Raw genomic sequence first — 13,846 nt, forward strand, 5'->3', positions numbered from 1 at the left:
CGCAAACCAATTTTTCAAAATCGGTCAGGTAAAGAAGAAGATTCAAGATTCTAGAGTCTAGAGAAGAATAAACAAAAACTTAATAAAATCATACAGATATATGCTCTAAGCTCTATGTGAAAAAACTTAATAAAATCATACAGATATATGCTCTAAGCTCTATGTGACTACAAACAATTTAAGAAATTCAACATATCAAGGGTAAGTTCCCATGTCTTCATAAGTAATCATAAACCTAGGCATGATTTCTATCATGAATAAGAGAGCCAACATAGCCACATAAGCCAAAAGAATCATGAATCAAATGAGCACATAGTCAAAACAAGGCATGAAATATTTCAATTCTATCCCGGTCATGATATAAACTCGGCAAGTGAATATACGCATGCCACCACATATATACACCACCCCAATACCTTAAACATATAGAAATCAAGTCAAATCCTAGGGGTTTCTATCTTAACAAGGTTAGCCAAGGGACTTACCTTTTTCCGGGGTAGTTTCAACCACAAATTGCATCAAAACCTCTCTCTAGCCCTCTAATCATGCAAATCCAAGCCAAACATTAACCACGGAAATCAAATAATACTACAGGAAGCGCTCCCAATCCACAAAGTTTTGATCTTTGAAGAATTCCTAACAAGTCAACCGGGGTCTGCATGCCCGAAATCCGAAACCAATACAACAGTCTGATGATTTATAGCATGCCGAGTGCAAATATATAATTTATTTTTAAATTCGGGTCCAAATCGATGGTCAAAACCCCAAAATATAGTCTCTTAAAGTGTAGGCATAAACCCCAATTTGCCTTTCAATATTTCAAGTTTTAGGTGTAGAATTCCGTGTAGATTCATGAAATATAATCTGAAATAGGTAAAAATCACTTACCCTCTAGCCTTGTATGAAAAGTACCTATGAAAAATCCCCCTCTCCAAGTCTAGGGCTCAAAATATTGAAGAATGGGTAAAAATCCAGAAATAAAATCCTATGTAATCTGCCAAGAAGTACCCTTCGCGAATGCGCCATAAGCCTCGCGTTCGCGAAGCACAAAACATTGCTGCCTTGGAAAGTACTCTATGCAATTGCATCTGAGCTCCGCGATAGCGAATACCAAAAACAACGTCTCGCGAATGCAATAGCCAATGAGACCCCTGCCTTCCAATAGCATGTGAACGTGATAGCCAAAAACAACGTCTCGCGAACGCGATAGCCAACGCGACCACTTGCCATGAATGCGGAGGTCTTCCTTCCAATAGCATGTGAACGTGAGGCAAACCATGCGAACGCGGAGTGTAAAGCTCAACCTCCCAAAACACACATTAAGAACGCACCACTAGGACCGCGAACAAAGTAAAATGCTTAGCTCGCCAAATCCCAATTCTGCAATCGTGAGCTAGCTCGGCGTCGCGATGCTCTGCCGAACATCAGCAACACATCAACTCCAAACTGAACCAAAAGGTCCGAGACTACCCCAAATCACACCCGAACCCCTCAAGATCCCATCCAATCATACCAACAAGGACAAATATATTATCGAAACTTATCTAAAGTCTAAAAATACGTAGATAACATCAAAACTGCGAAACGAAGATCAAAATCATTCTCTTATCTTCCAAACATTTTAACTTCGCCTAATTGATTCGAATCACACCTAGACATTTCGGATCACAACCAAACTTTGCACACAAGTTCTAGGTAACTAAATGAACCTATACAAGGTCTCAAAATAACAATCCGAGTCCGATAATACCAAAGTCAACTTTCGATTAAACTTATGAACTCTTCAATTCTTCAAATTGCCAACTTTCAACAAATATACCCGAACATCTGAATTCAAATACGAACATATACTCAAGTCCAAAATCACCATACGAACCTATTGAAACCATCAAATCCCAATTCCGAGTCGTTTGCTCAAAATTTAAACCTTAGTCAATTCTTCCAACTTAAAGCTTTCAAATTGAGAATCATTCTATCAAATCAACCCCAGACCCTGCAAACATAAAAACCAATCATATACACAGGCTATAATACATCATATGAAGCTATTCAAGTTCTCAAACCGCCGAACAAAATGCTAAAGCTCAAAACGATTGATCGGTCAATACATTAATGAACCTATACAAGGTCTCAAAATCACAAATCCAGTCCGATAATATCATAGTCAACTCCCGATCAAACTTTTTGAACTTTTCAATTCTTTAAATTGCCAACTTTTAACAAATAGAGCCAAAACTTTCTAGGAACATCTGAATTCAAATCTAAATATACTCCTAAATCCAAATCACCATAAGAACTTATTGAAACCATCAAATCACGATTTCGATATGTTTTACTCAAAAGTCAAATCTTGGTCAACTTTTCCAACTTAAAGCTTCCAAATTGAGAATCACTCTATAAAATTAATCCCGGACCTTGCAAATATAGAACAAGTCTGAATACATAATCAACACTGTCTGTGAGAAAGAAAATAGATAGGAGATAAATAAGGACTAGGACTCCATGTGCGGGTTGAACAATATAGCAACTCATCAAGAATTCTCCAATAAGACACTCTTACTTAGCTCAAAGGTACCATAATACCACTCTTAGAACCTACACAAAAATATGTAAAATTATAGTATGAGTACACCATAATCGGTACCTAGTAACTATCAAGTATAACCTCAAAGAAATAGTGGCGAGGCAAGATGCATCCGAATACTTACAAAACCAGATGTAAATAATAGAACTTAGAACTGGAATAGTAGATAAGCTCATGGATAACAAGAATCAATGATATCAACAATTGAAAGATATTAATAGTGCTCTTCCAGTACAAAAAATAATCATAACATTGCCAAGATACAGTATTAAAAGATTGCATGCTCAAATAACGGAGTCAAGGCTCCCAACTAGAATATAAAGATAAAATGCAATAATTAGCAATTAAATGAATACTCCTAAATGAGTCAAGAATATGACTGCATGCTCAAATCGGTACAAGATCCATGTACCACAATACACAATTCTAGATTACCATAACCGGTAAAAAGTCCATGTATCGACCTTGTACAAAATCCCTGTACCGGCCACGCTCACAGTGCCCAAAGTAACATGGCTAATCACCCGACTTCAGAATCCAAGTGCAAAGAGGAGCTTAATAGCAACACTCATAATCAAATATCCAATTATCATATCTTGTGTGCCATAACTGTATCTCACCTGCACGCTTTACCTTTCGTGCCAAAATCTTCAGTCCAAATCAAGTATTCTTATTCAAAATGTATGCATATGCTCAAGAATTACAGATAAAAAGTGCACCAGGCAAATCAAGTTTTCGAAATTGGTCAGGTAAAGGAGGAGAACTCAAGATTCTAGAGTCTAGAGAGGAACAAACAAAAACTTAATAAAATCATATGGATATATGCTCTAAGCTATATGTGACTACAGACTATTTAAGAAATTCAACATATCAAGGGTAAGTTCCCATGGCTTTCTATAATGAATAAGAGAGCCAACATAGTCACATAAGCCAAAAGAATCATGAATCAAATGAGCACATAGTCAAAACAAGGCATAAAATATTCCAATTCTGCCCCGGTCATGATATAAACTCGGTAAGTGAATATACGCTCGCCACCATATATATACACCACCCCAATACCTTAAACATATAGAAATCAAGTCAAACCCTAGGGGTTTCCCTCTTAACAAGATTAGCCAAGAGACTTACCTTTTTCCGGGGTAGCTTCAACCACAAATTGCATCAAAACCTCGCTCTAGCCCTCTAATCACACAAATCCAAGCCAAACATTAACCACGAAAGATAAATAATACTATAGGAAGTGCTCCCAATCCATAAAATTTTGATCTTTGAAGAATTCCTAACAAGTCAACCGGGGCCTGCATGCCCGAAATCCAAAACCAATACCACAGTCTAGTGATTTATACATTGCCAAGTCCAAATATATAATTCATTTTTAAATCCGGGTCAAAATCGATAGTCAATACCCCAAAATACAGTCTCTTAAAGTGTAGGCATAAACCCCAAATTTCCTTTCAATATTTCATGTTTTAGGTGTAGAAATCCATGTAGATTCATGAAATATAATCTGAAATAGGTAGAAATCACTTACCCTCTAGCCTTGTATGAAAAGTCCCTATGAAAAATATCCCTCTCTAAGTATAGGGCTCAAAATATCGAAGAATGGGTAAAAATCTCGAAATAACATCTTATATAATCTGCCAAGTAATACCATTCGCGAATGCGGCACTAGCCTCGCGTTCGCGAAGCACAAAGCACTACTGCCCAGGAAAGTACTCTATGCAGTTGTATCTGAGCCCTGCGATAGCGAATGCCAAAAACAACGTCTCGCGAACGCGATAGCCAATGAGCCCTCTGCCTGATTCGACTCTCCGTGAACGCGACCACTTGCCACGAATGCAGAGGTTTTCCTTCCAATAGCATGCGAACGTGAGGCAAACCATGCGAACACGGAGCGTAAAGCTCCACCTCCAAAATCACACATTACGAATGCACCACTAGGACCGCGAATAAAGCCAAATGCTTAGCTGGCCAAATTCCAATTCCGCGATCGTGAGCTAGCTCTGCAGAACACCAGCAACACATCAACTCCAAATTGAACCAAAAGGTCTGAAACTACCCCGAACCACACCTGAGCCTCTTAGGTTCCCATCCAATCAAGCCAACAAGTCCAAATATATTATCCAAAATTATCTAAAGTTTTAAAACATGTAAATAACATCAAAACTGCGATTCGTAGACCGAAATCATTCTCCTGTCTTCCAAACATTTTAACTTCGCCGAACTTGTCCAAATCACACCTAGACATTCCGAATCATAACCAAACTTTGCACAAAAGTTCTAGTCAACTAAATGAACCTATACAAGGTCTCAAAACAACAATCCGAAACCGATAACACCAAAGTCAACTTCCGATCAAATGTATGAACTTTTCAATTTTTCAAATTGCCAACTTTCAACAATTAGAGCTGAACATCTGAATTCAATTACGAACATATGCTCAACTCCAAAATTACCATATGAGCCTATTGAAACCATCAAATCCTGATTCCGAGTCATTTGCTCAAAAATCAAACCTTGGCCAACTCTTCCAACATAAAGATTTCAAATTGAGAATCATTCTATCAAATCAACCCCAGACCCCGCGAACATAAAAACCAATCATATAACAGGCTATAATACATCAAATGGAGCTACTCAAGTTCTCAAACCGCCAAACAAAATGCTAAGGCTCAAAATGATTGGTCGGTCATTGCATTAGTGAAACTATACAAGGTCTCAAAATCACAATCCGAGTCCGATAACATCAAATTCAACTCCCGATCAAACTTATAAACTTTTCAATTCTTTAAATTTTTAACTTTTAACAAATAGAGCCAAAACCTTCTAGGAACATCCGAATTCAAATATAAATATACTCCCAAGTACAAATCACCATAAGAACTTATTAAAACCATCAAATCATGATTCCGATGTTGTTTATTCAAAAGTCAAACCATTGTCAACTCTTCCAACTTTAAGCTTTCAAATTGAGAATCACTCTATCAAATCAAACCCGGACCTTGCAAATATCAAAACAAACCATATATGCAATCATAATATATCATTCGAAGCTATTCAAGGTCTCAAACTTCCAAAGAAAATACTAAAGCTCAAAACCACCGGTCGGGTTGTTACATCTTGTTATTTATATTGCTTATTAACTGCTCATGTTTCTAAAGTAGTTTTCTTGCCTTAGCCTCGTCATTAATTCATCGAGGTAAGGCTCGACACTTACTGAATACATTGGTTCGGTTGTACTCATATTACACTTCAGCACTTCTGGTGCAGATTCAAGAGTTGGTGCTAATAGAGACCCAGGAGGTACTTTGCAGCTGATTATTGGAGACCTGAAGTAGAGTTGCATCCCATTCGTAGAACTTAATGTCACCAATCTATTTCCTTTTTTACTATTTATTTGACTTAGACAATGATGTATTTATTCAGACTATGTCATTAACACTCTTTTAGTTCATGCACTCAGTGACACTAGTCATAGGAGGTTACTTAAACGGTTGTTGTGGTTTTATTATTATTATTATTATTATTAGTATTATGGAGGAGATTTTATTCTTATCTATGATATTCTGATGTTAGATATTTGATCCTATTTCTATTACTATTGTTCGTGTTCCCTTTTTACTTTTTTTTATTACTATTAAGGGTTGGCTTGACTAGTAAGAAGGTCAAGCTCCATCACGACCCTTTGGTTGGAAAATCGGATTGTGACAAGTTGGTATTAGAGAAATATATTCATATTGTCTCACGAGTCATGGGAAAGCCTAGTAAAGTTTCGCGTATCGTTATGGAGACGTCTATACTTATCTTTGAGACGCTACAAGGTTCCTTAGGAAACTTCCCTTTTTATTATTCCTTATCGTGCATTTACTTTTATCCTGAGTTTGAATCTTCCCTTTCTATTCTCTCACAAATGGTGAGGACATGTTCTATAGTGGCACTAGGTGGTGGAGAGCTAGCACCTCCGTCTAGAGCCGGTAGAGGCAAGGCCCAGGTTAGAGGTATAGCCCCAATTAGAGGTTGTCCAGCAGCGCCTAGAGGTAGAGAACCTACCAGAGTTCAGGGACATTAGAGAGTAGCGCCAACGGACGCACCTGCACGCCTAAAGGTGGATCTTATTGATAATTTGGTGAGGTGTCAGTACCAGATCATATTTTGAGGTGAGTTATTGCCAAACCTATATTTTAGGAGGCCATGACCAAGATGGTCAGCTTTATAAATGCTACGACTCTGGTTGGGGTAATCCCATTGGCTCCAGCCACATCTCAGACAAGAGGGGGAGCTTGGACCCCCGTGACTTCTCCGATTGCTCAACATATGATTGGACCTACTATGTCTGTCGACGAGCAGAAGCGTATCCGGTTCAAGATGGTTTTCACTCCTTACTTAGTGGTTTGCCTTTAGAGGATCCTAAGGAGTTCTTAGATCGAATTTTTGAGGTCTTGCATGTTTTGGGCCTAGTTGAGTCCAGCTCAGTGAACTTTACTCGTTTTTAGTTGCAGATGTTGGCCAAGATATAGTGGCAGACCTACGAGTTGGGTAGAGCAACAAGATCACATTCTCTTTCTTGGATGCAGTTCTCGCAGTTGTTCATGGAGAATTTCATTTTGCTTACTTAGAGAGATGAGCTTTGGAGTCAGTTTGAGTGCCTTCAGTGGGGTGCCATGATTGTCATGCAGTATGAGATATGGTTTGTGGATTTACCTCGCCATATAGCTATCCTGATCCATACTTAGAGGGACAAGGTGCGGAGGTTCATCGAGAGGCTTGCTTATGGTATCATACTTTAGATGGCCATAGAGTCCGAGACTTCTTTTACCCAGTTAGTTGAGATTGCTCGGAGGATCGAGCACATCCGTTGTTAGGGGAGAGAAAGTACATTTGACAAGAGGCCTCATCATGTTAGTGGTTTCACTGGTTCCTCGTGTAGAGGCAAATGCATGTTTGGTAGAGGTTATTCTATGAGATCGTTTAGGAAAAACTTAAGGTTTCTCATGGTACATCAGGCAGCCATGGTACTTATGGTTCGCGTACAGGGCAGACATCTTACAATGCACCTTTAGCTTATGAACCTATCATTGCACCTCATATTCAGAGTTACTACAGTGGTCCATCATGTCATTAAGGATAACTTCAGATTCCGCAGTCACGTCAGCCGGCAGGTTGTTATGAGTATGGTTATTTCGGGCAAATCAAGATGTTTTGCCCATTGCTTCAGAGTGGTATGCCTCAGTAGAGTACTCGGTCCATGATTCCAGCATCGGTTTCTCCACTTCTTGCCTATCCAGCTAAGGGTAGAGGTCAGACAGTTAGAGGTGGAGGTCATCCTAGTAGAGAAGGATAGACTGGTGGGGTCCAGCTTCGTAGCTATGCATTTTTGGGTAGGTTTGAGGTGGAGTCTTCAGATGTAGTTATCACAGGTATTATCTCGATTTGTCATAGATATGCTTCGGTGTTGTTTGATTCGGGTTCTACTTATTCTTATGTGTCTTTTTGCATCACACTTGAGTATGCCTCGTGATTCTCTTGATATTCTTGTTTCTATATCTACACCGGTTGGGGATTCAATAGTTGCTGATCAGGTGTGCCGATATTGTGTTTTTACTATTAATAGTTTTCATACTATGGTTGATCTTTTATTATTGGATATGGTTGATTTTGAGATTATTATTGATATGGATTGGTTGTCACTGTATCATGCTATCTTGGACTATCATGCCAAGATCCTAACTTTAGCTATGCCGGGGTTTCCTAGAGTAGAGTGGAGAGGGACCCTTGGCCATTCTACAAGTATATTGATTTCATTTTTGAAGGCTCAATGTATGATTGAGACAGGGTGTTTGACATATATGTCTTATATTCGTGATTCTAGTGCGGGGGCTCCTTCTATGGATTCTGTGCCAATTGTGAGATAGAGTTTCCAGAGGTATTTTCGGCGGGCTTATGAGGCACACTGACCGGTAGAGATATTGACTTTTTCATTAACTTGGTTCCGGGCACTCAACCCATTTCTATTCCTCCTCACCATATGGCTCCAACCGAGTTGAAAGAATTGACGGAGCAGCTTCAGGATTTGCTTGATAAGGGCTTTATTAGATCTATGATTTTTCCTTAGGGCGAGCTGGTGTTGTTTGTGAGAAAAAAAGATGGATCTACGAGGATGTGTATTGATTATCGATAGTTAAATAAGGTTACTATCATGAATAAGTATCCATTCCCTTGCATTAATAATTCTTTTGATCAACTTCATAGTGCCAAAGTGTTTTGCAAGATTGATTTTAGATCTAGCTATCATAAGGTGAATATTAGGGCTTCGGATGTCCTTAAGACAACTTTTAGGACTCGTTATGGTCATTATGTGTTCTTGTTGAAGTTCTTTGGTTTGACCACTGCTTTATAAGCTTTCATGGATTTGATGAACCGAGTGTTCATGCCCTATTTGGATTCCTTTGCGATTATGTTCATTGATGATATTCTGGTTTATTCTCTTAGTAGAGAGGATCATAAGCATAACTTGTGGGTTTTACTTTAGACATTGAAAGATCATCAGCTTTATTCCAAGTTCTTAAAGTGTGAGTCTGTTTGGACTCGGTTGCATTCTTGAGTCATGCTATGCCTAGAGAGGGTATCAAGGTTGATCCTATAAAGATTGAGTCAGTTCAGAATCGTCCTAGACATATTTCCGCCACAGAGATTCAGAGTTTCTTTGGATTGGCATGCTATTATCATAGCTTTGTTGAGGCCTTTTCATCCATTGCAGCTCTACTGATCAAGTTGACTTCGAAGGGTTTTCCTTTCAGATGGTTAGATGAGAGTAAGGAGAGCTATCAAAAGTTCAATGTTGCTTTAACTATATCTGCAGTGTTGGTGTTGCCTATAGGTTAGGGGACTTTACCATGTAATGTGATGCTTTACATATAAAACTTGGCTCATTCTTGACATCTCGATAGTTGACGACCCACAGGAAGATCTGGAGGAACTGCTTGTATGGCATGTCATGTGAGGTTTATATTGATCGTAGTTTCCAGCATTTGTTTAACAAAAGATGGCTTGAGTTGCATAAGAACTATGATATCACTATTTTGTATCATCCGGGTACGTCGAATGTGGTAGCGGATGCCTTGAGTAGGAAGGCGAAGAGCATGAGTAGTTTAGCATTTATTCTAGCTATGGAGAGGCCTTTGGTTATGGATGTTCAGGCCTTAGCCAAAAGATTTGTGAAATTAGATATTTCTTAGTCGAGTAAGGTTCTTGCTTTTTTCGTGGCGCATATATTTTTCTTGTAGTTCATTGAGGTTGCCTGTTTGATGATCCTCATATATTGGTGTTGAAGGATATGATACAACATGGTGGCGCGAAGAAGGTTGTGATTGGAGTTGATGGTGTTATGTGGCCTGAGATAGTTGATTGTATAAGAGGCTCATAATTCACAATATTCTATTCATCCTAGTGCTACAAATATGTATTGAGATTTGTGCTTGGCGGAGTTATCAATCAATATGTGGATGTTTGGGCTGCGAAAAATCATGTTTAGGACTCGCTCTATTCAGATCTCGATAGTCAACACACACCTTGACTTTTTCGTCTTTCTTCAGTACCGACACAATATTGGCTAGCCAGGTCAGATATTCGACCACTCGAAGGACCTTGCAACATTATTGGTGGCAAAGGATGAAGAAGGTCTTGATTGTAAAATTGGCACGATGTTTGAAATTGTAAGAAAGTCAAGTATGAGCACTAGTGATAGGGTATCTTCTTTCAGCAAATAGATATTTCAGAGTAAAAGTGGGAGCGTATCACTATGGACTTTGTGGTAGGGATGCCACAGACTTTGCAGAAGTTTGATGCTATTTGGGTGATTGTTGACAGATTGACCAAGTTTGCACACTTTATTTCTGTGTTTATTACCTACACTTCAAAGAGGTTAGCTTAGATATACATCAAGGAGATTTTTTACTTTCATGGTGTGTCCATTTCCATCATTTGAGACCATGACACTCAGTTTACATCTTACTGGAGAGCAGTTTAGCAAGATTTGGGTACACAATTGGAGCTTAGCATAACTTTTCATCTGACAGATGGCCAGTCAGAGCGGATTACTCAGATTCTTGAGGACATGTTACGAGCTTGTGTGATTGATATTGGTGGTCACTGGGATCCATTCTTTCCATTGGCAAAATTTCGGTAAAACAATAGCTAGCAGTTCAACATTTATATGGAGCCGTGTGAGGCTTTTATATAGTAGGTCGTGCCGTTCTCTGATTGGTTGATTTGAGCTTAGTGAGGCGAGGTTGATAGGTACATATTTGGTTTGATATGCCTTAGATATGTTGAGATTGATTCAAGATTGCCTTCGAACGGTGCATAGTAGACAGAAGAGTTATGCAGACAAAAAGGTCTGTGATCTGGCTTTTATGGAGGGCGAGAAAGTGTTATTGAAGTCTCGCCTATGAAGGACATGGTGAGATTTGGGACGAAGGGCAAGTTGAGCCCTAGGTTTATTAGTACATTTGAGGTATTTGAGAGAGTTAGTGAAGTTGCTTATAAGCTTGCATTGCCTCCCAACCTAGTGGGGATACATTCAGTATTTTACGTTTTCATGCTTCAGAAGTATCATGAGGATAGGTCGCATGTATTGGACTTCATCATAGTGCATATTTATGAGAATATGACTTATGAGGAAGATCTAGTAGCTATTTTAGATCGGTGGGTTAGAAAGTCGAGATCTAAGGAAATTTCTTCTATGAAAGTGTTTTGGAAAGGGCAACCGGCTGAGGAATCTACTTGGGAGTCTGATTCCAATGTAAGAAGTAGATATCCTCACCTCTTTGCTTGTTTAGGTACTTTTCTATGTATGTTCGAGGATGAACGTTTCTTTCAGAGGTGGAGGATGTAATGACCTGATAGGCCATTTTGAGCTAGCGCTTCTTTTTTGTGATTTGAGACCATGAATCTCTTCGTTTATGATTTAGGACTTGCGTTTATGTTTACATGTCTTTTGGAAGAGAAATTCTAATTCTAGAGCTTTAATTTTGTTGGAGTTGACTGTGGTCAACATTATGGTTAAACGACCTCGTATCGGTGTTTTTACAATTCTAGCAGGTTCATATGATAATTTTATATTTGTACGAATGTTTGGTTGGGTTCCCGAGTGATCCGATATTGTTTCGACGCTTATTGTAGAAAGTTATAAAAGTTGTTTTGATGGTTGATTCTCAATTTGGATGTTATCTTTGATGTTTTGAGCCCTCGAGCAAGTTCCTATTGAGTATATAGACTAGTTAGGATGATGGAGGGGTTCCCAGGGAGCTCAGGTGAGTTGCAAGGCAGTTTTCGACCATTTCTACATTAATTACGACAGTTGTTCAACTGTTGTGTTGTAGCGAATCGTGATCACAAAGGGGGTTAGCGCGATCGCATAAGTTAGTTTGGGATCAGGGGGAAATTGTACTCCACCGTTGCATTGGGGTAAGCTGGGACCACGTCTGCACTCTGCAATCGCATAATTAGGATGGCGATCCTATACACTAGCATGCATGTGAAGTATGATTGCGTGGGAGCCAGAGTCTATTAGATTTCGCAATCATATGGCCTCAGTCGTGATCGATGAAGGTCCGCCCAATGATTATCTCAACTAGAAAATCGGGGATTTGACCTCGTTTTTCCATTTGTTGAGACTTAGAGCTTAGCTAGAGGCGATGTTTGAGAGCTCTTTCACCTAACCTTTAAAGGTTAGTAAATTCTACTTAGTTTTGATTTATTTCCATGTTTCCCCATAGATTTTTAACCTCAAACATAGGATTTGGAAGAGTAGAAAAAATTACACTATACTACTTGAAAAAGATGAGGTATTCCTGGTTATCTGACATTCCTTTCCTTTGACGAATATGGTAAAGTTTTTGAAGATTACAAGCCTGTGATAGTGAGTAAAAGAGTTACTTAGTAATTCCCTCATGATGGTTGGTTAAATGTAATACATATGGTGCTTCTAGGGGCAATCCAGGTCCTAGTTCCTTTGGTTTCTACGTGAGAGATACTAGGTGGGATTTGGTATTTGTTAGGATAGTGGAGATTGAGGATACGACCAATATTGTATCTCAGGCAAAAGCAATAGTAGAACATTTCGAAATTGTATGGATCATGACTTATATCCTCTTATCTTGGATACTGATTCATTGGTGTTAAAGAAGATCATTGAGGGTGAACCGGATCCTTCTTGGTGAATTGTGTCAGAAGTTGGGAAGATAAAAGAGATGAAGGAGAACATCAATGTTACCTTGTGCTCTCTTTTGCATGTATAGAAGTTAACCTTAGTTCCTTCTCCGAACTGCCTAGTGCGGGGAGGAGAGTTATTAATATTGACAAACATCAAATACCTAACTATAGGGTTAGTATTAATTACAAAGAGAAGAGCACCTGATTAATGCCACTTATTTTTGAATACTATGCCGAGTTGTCTCCTATTATTCAATATCTTCTTGCCTTTTGCATTGTTAAATCCTGTTCAGTATGATAAGGCTTTGACCGTATATGAGTTTCAAAGAACAAGTAGGCAGTTTTATAATCATTGCAAGTTGTATTTGAGCTGTAGTTGGATTTCATAGGTTACCTCAGGTGCATAGATATGTTGAATCTAGGTTCTTTCCTCTTTTGTTATGACAATATACTTTTGTGTGCATGAATGGTCTGAATTGCACATTATATGCCCTTATGAAGTTGTTTAGTTCATTACATAGTTATTTTAACGACACTCAAGTATCTTTTTGTAATTAACTAAAATGTTATTTTCTCTTCTTTTGTGAATACTTTGTATTTCTTTTGTTTTATCAATAATATTAGCCACTAGGTCGCTACTTGGTAGTATATTTGCTTAAAAAAAGAGTAGAAAAAGGGGTATTGGGTAGAAACTTAAAAAAGTATTTTCTGGAGATTTAGATCTCAAATTAAGGTTGGGTATAGAAACCAAAATACATTTTTGAACTTGGGAAATAATGGATAAACAAAATTTGTTCCCGATTCTGTAATTTGGGCCAAGTGGGTCCCAATTGACTTTTTTAAAAATAGGTAAAGATCTAACCTTTTTGATATTTAGAAGGTTCCTAAGGCTTGTTTTGATTTATTTAAGACATTATTTGACTAGATTCGAGTTATTTAGAGGAGGTTTCTAAAGGAAATGCGGTCTTGAAAGGCCGATTTGGTTCCGCAAAGAGGTAAGTGTCTTGACTAACCTTGATTTGAGAGAATTAGTTTGTATTTGAGTCT

Source organism: Nicotiana tomentosiformis, chromosome 2 (genome assembly GCF_000390325.3).
Source record: "Nicotiana tomentosiformis chromosome 2, ASM39032v3, whole genome shotgun sequence".
In the NCBI taxonomy this organism is placed as follows: domain Eukaryota; kingdom Viridiplantae; phylum Streptophyta; class Magnoliopsida; order Solanales; family Solanaceae; genus Nicotiana; species Nicotiana tomentosiformis.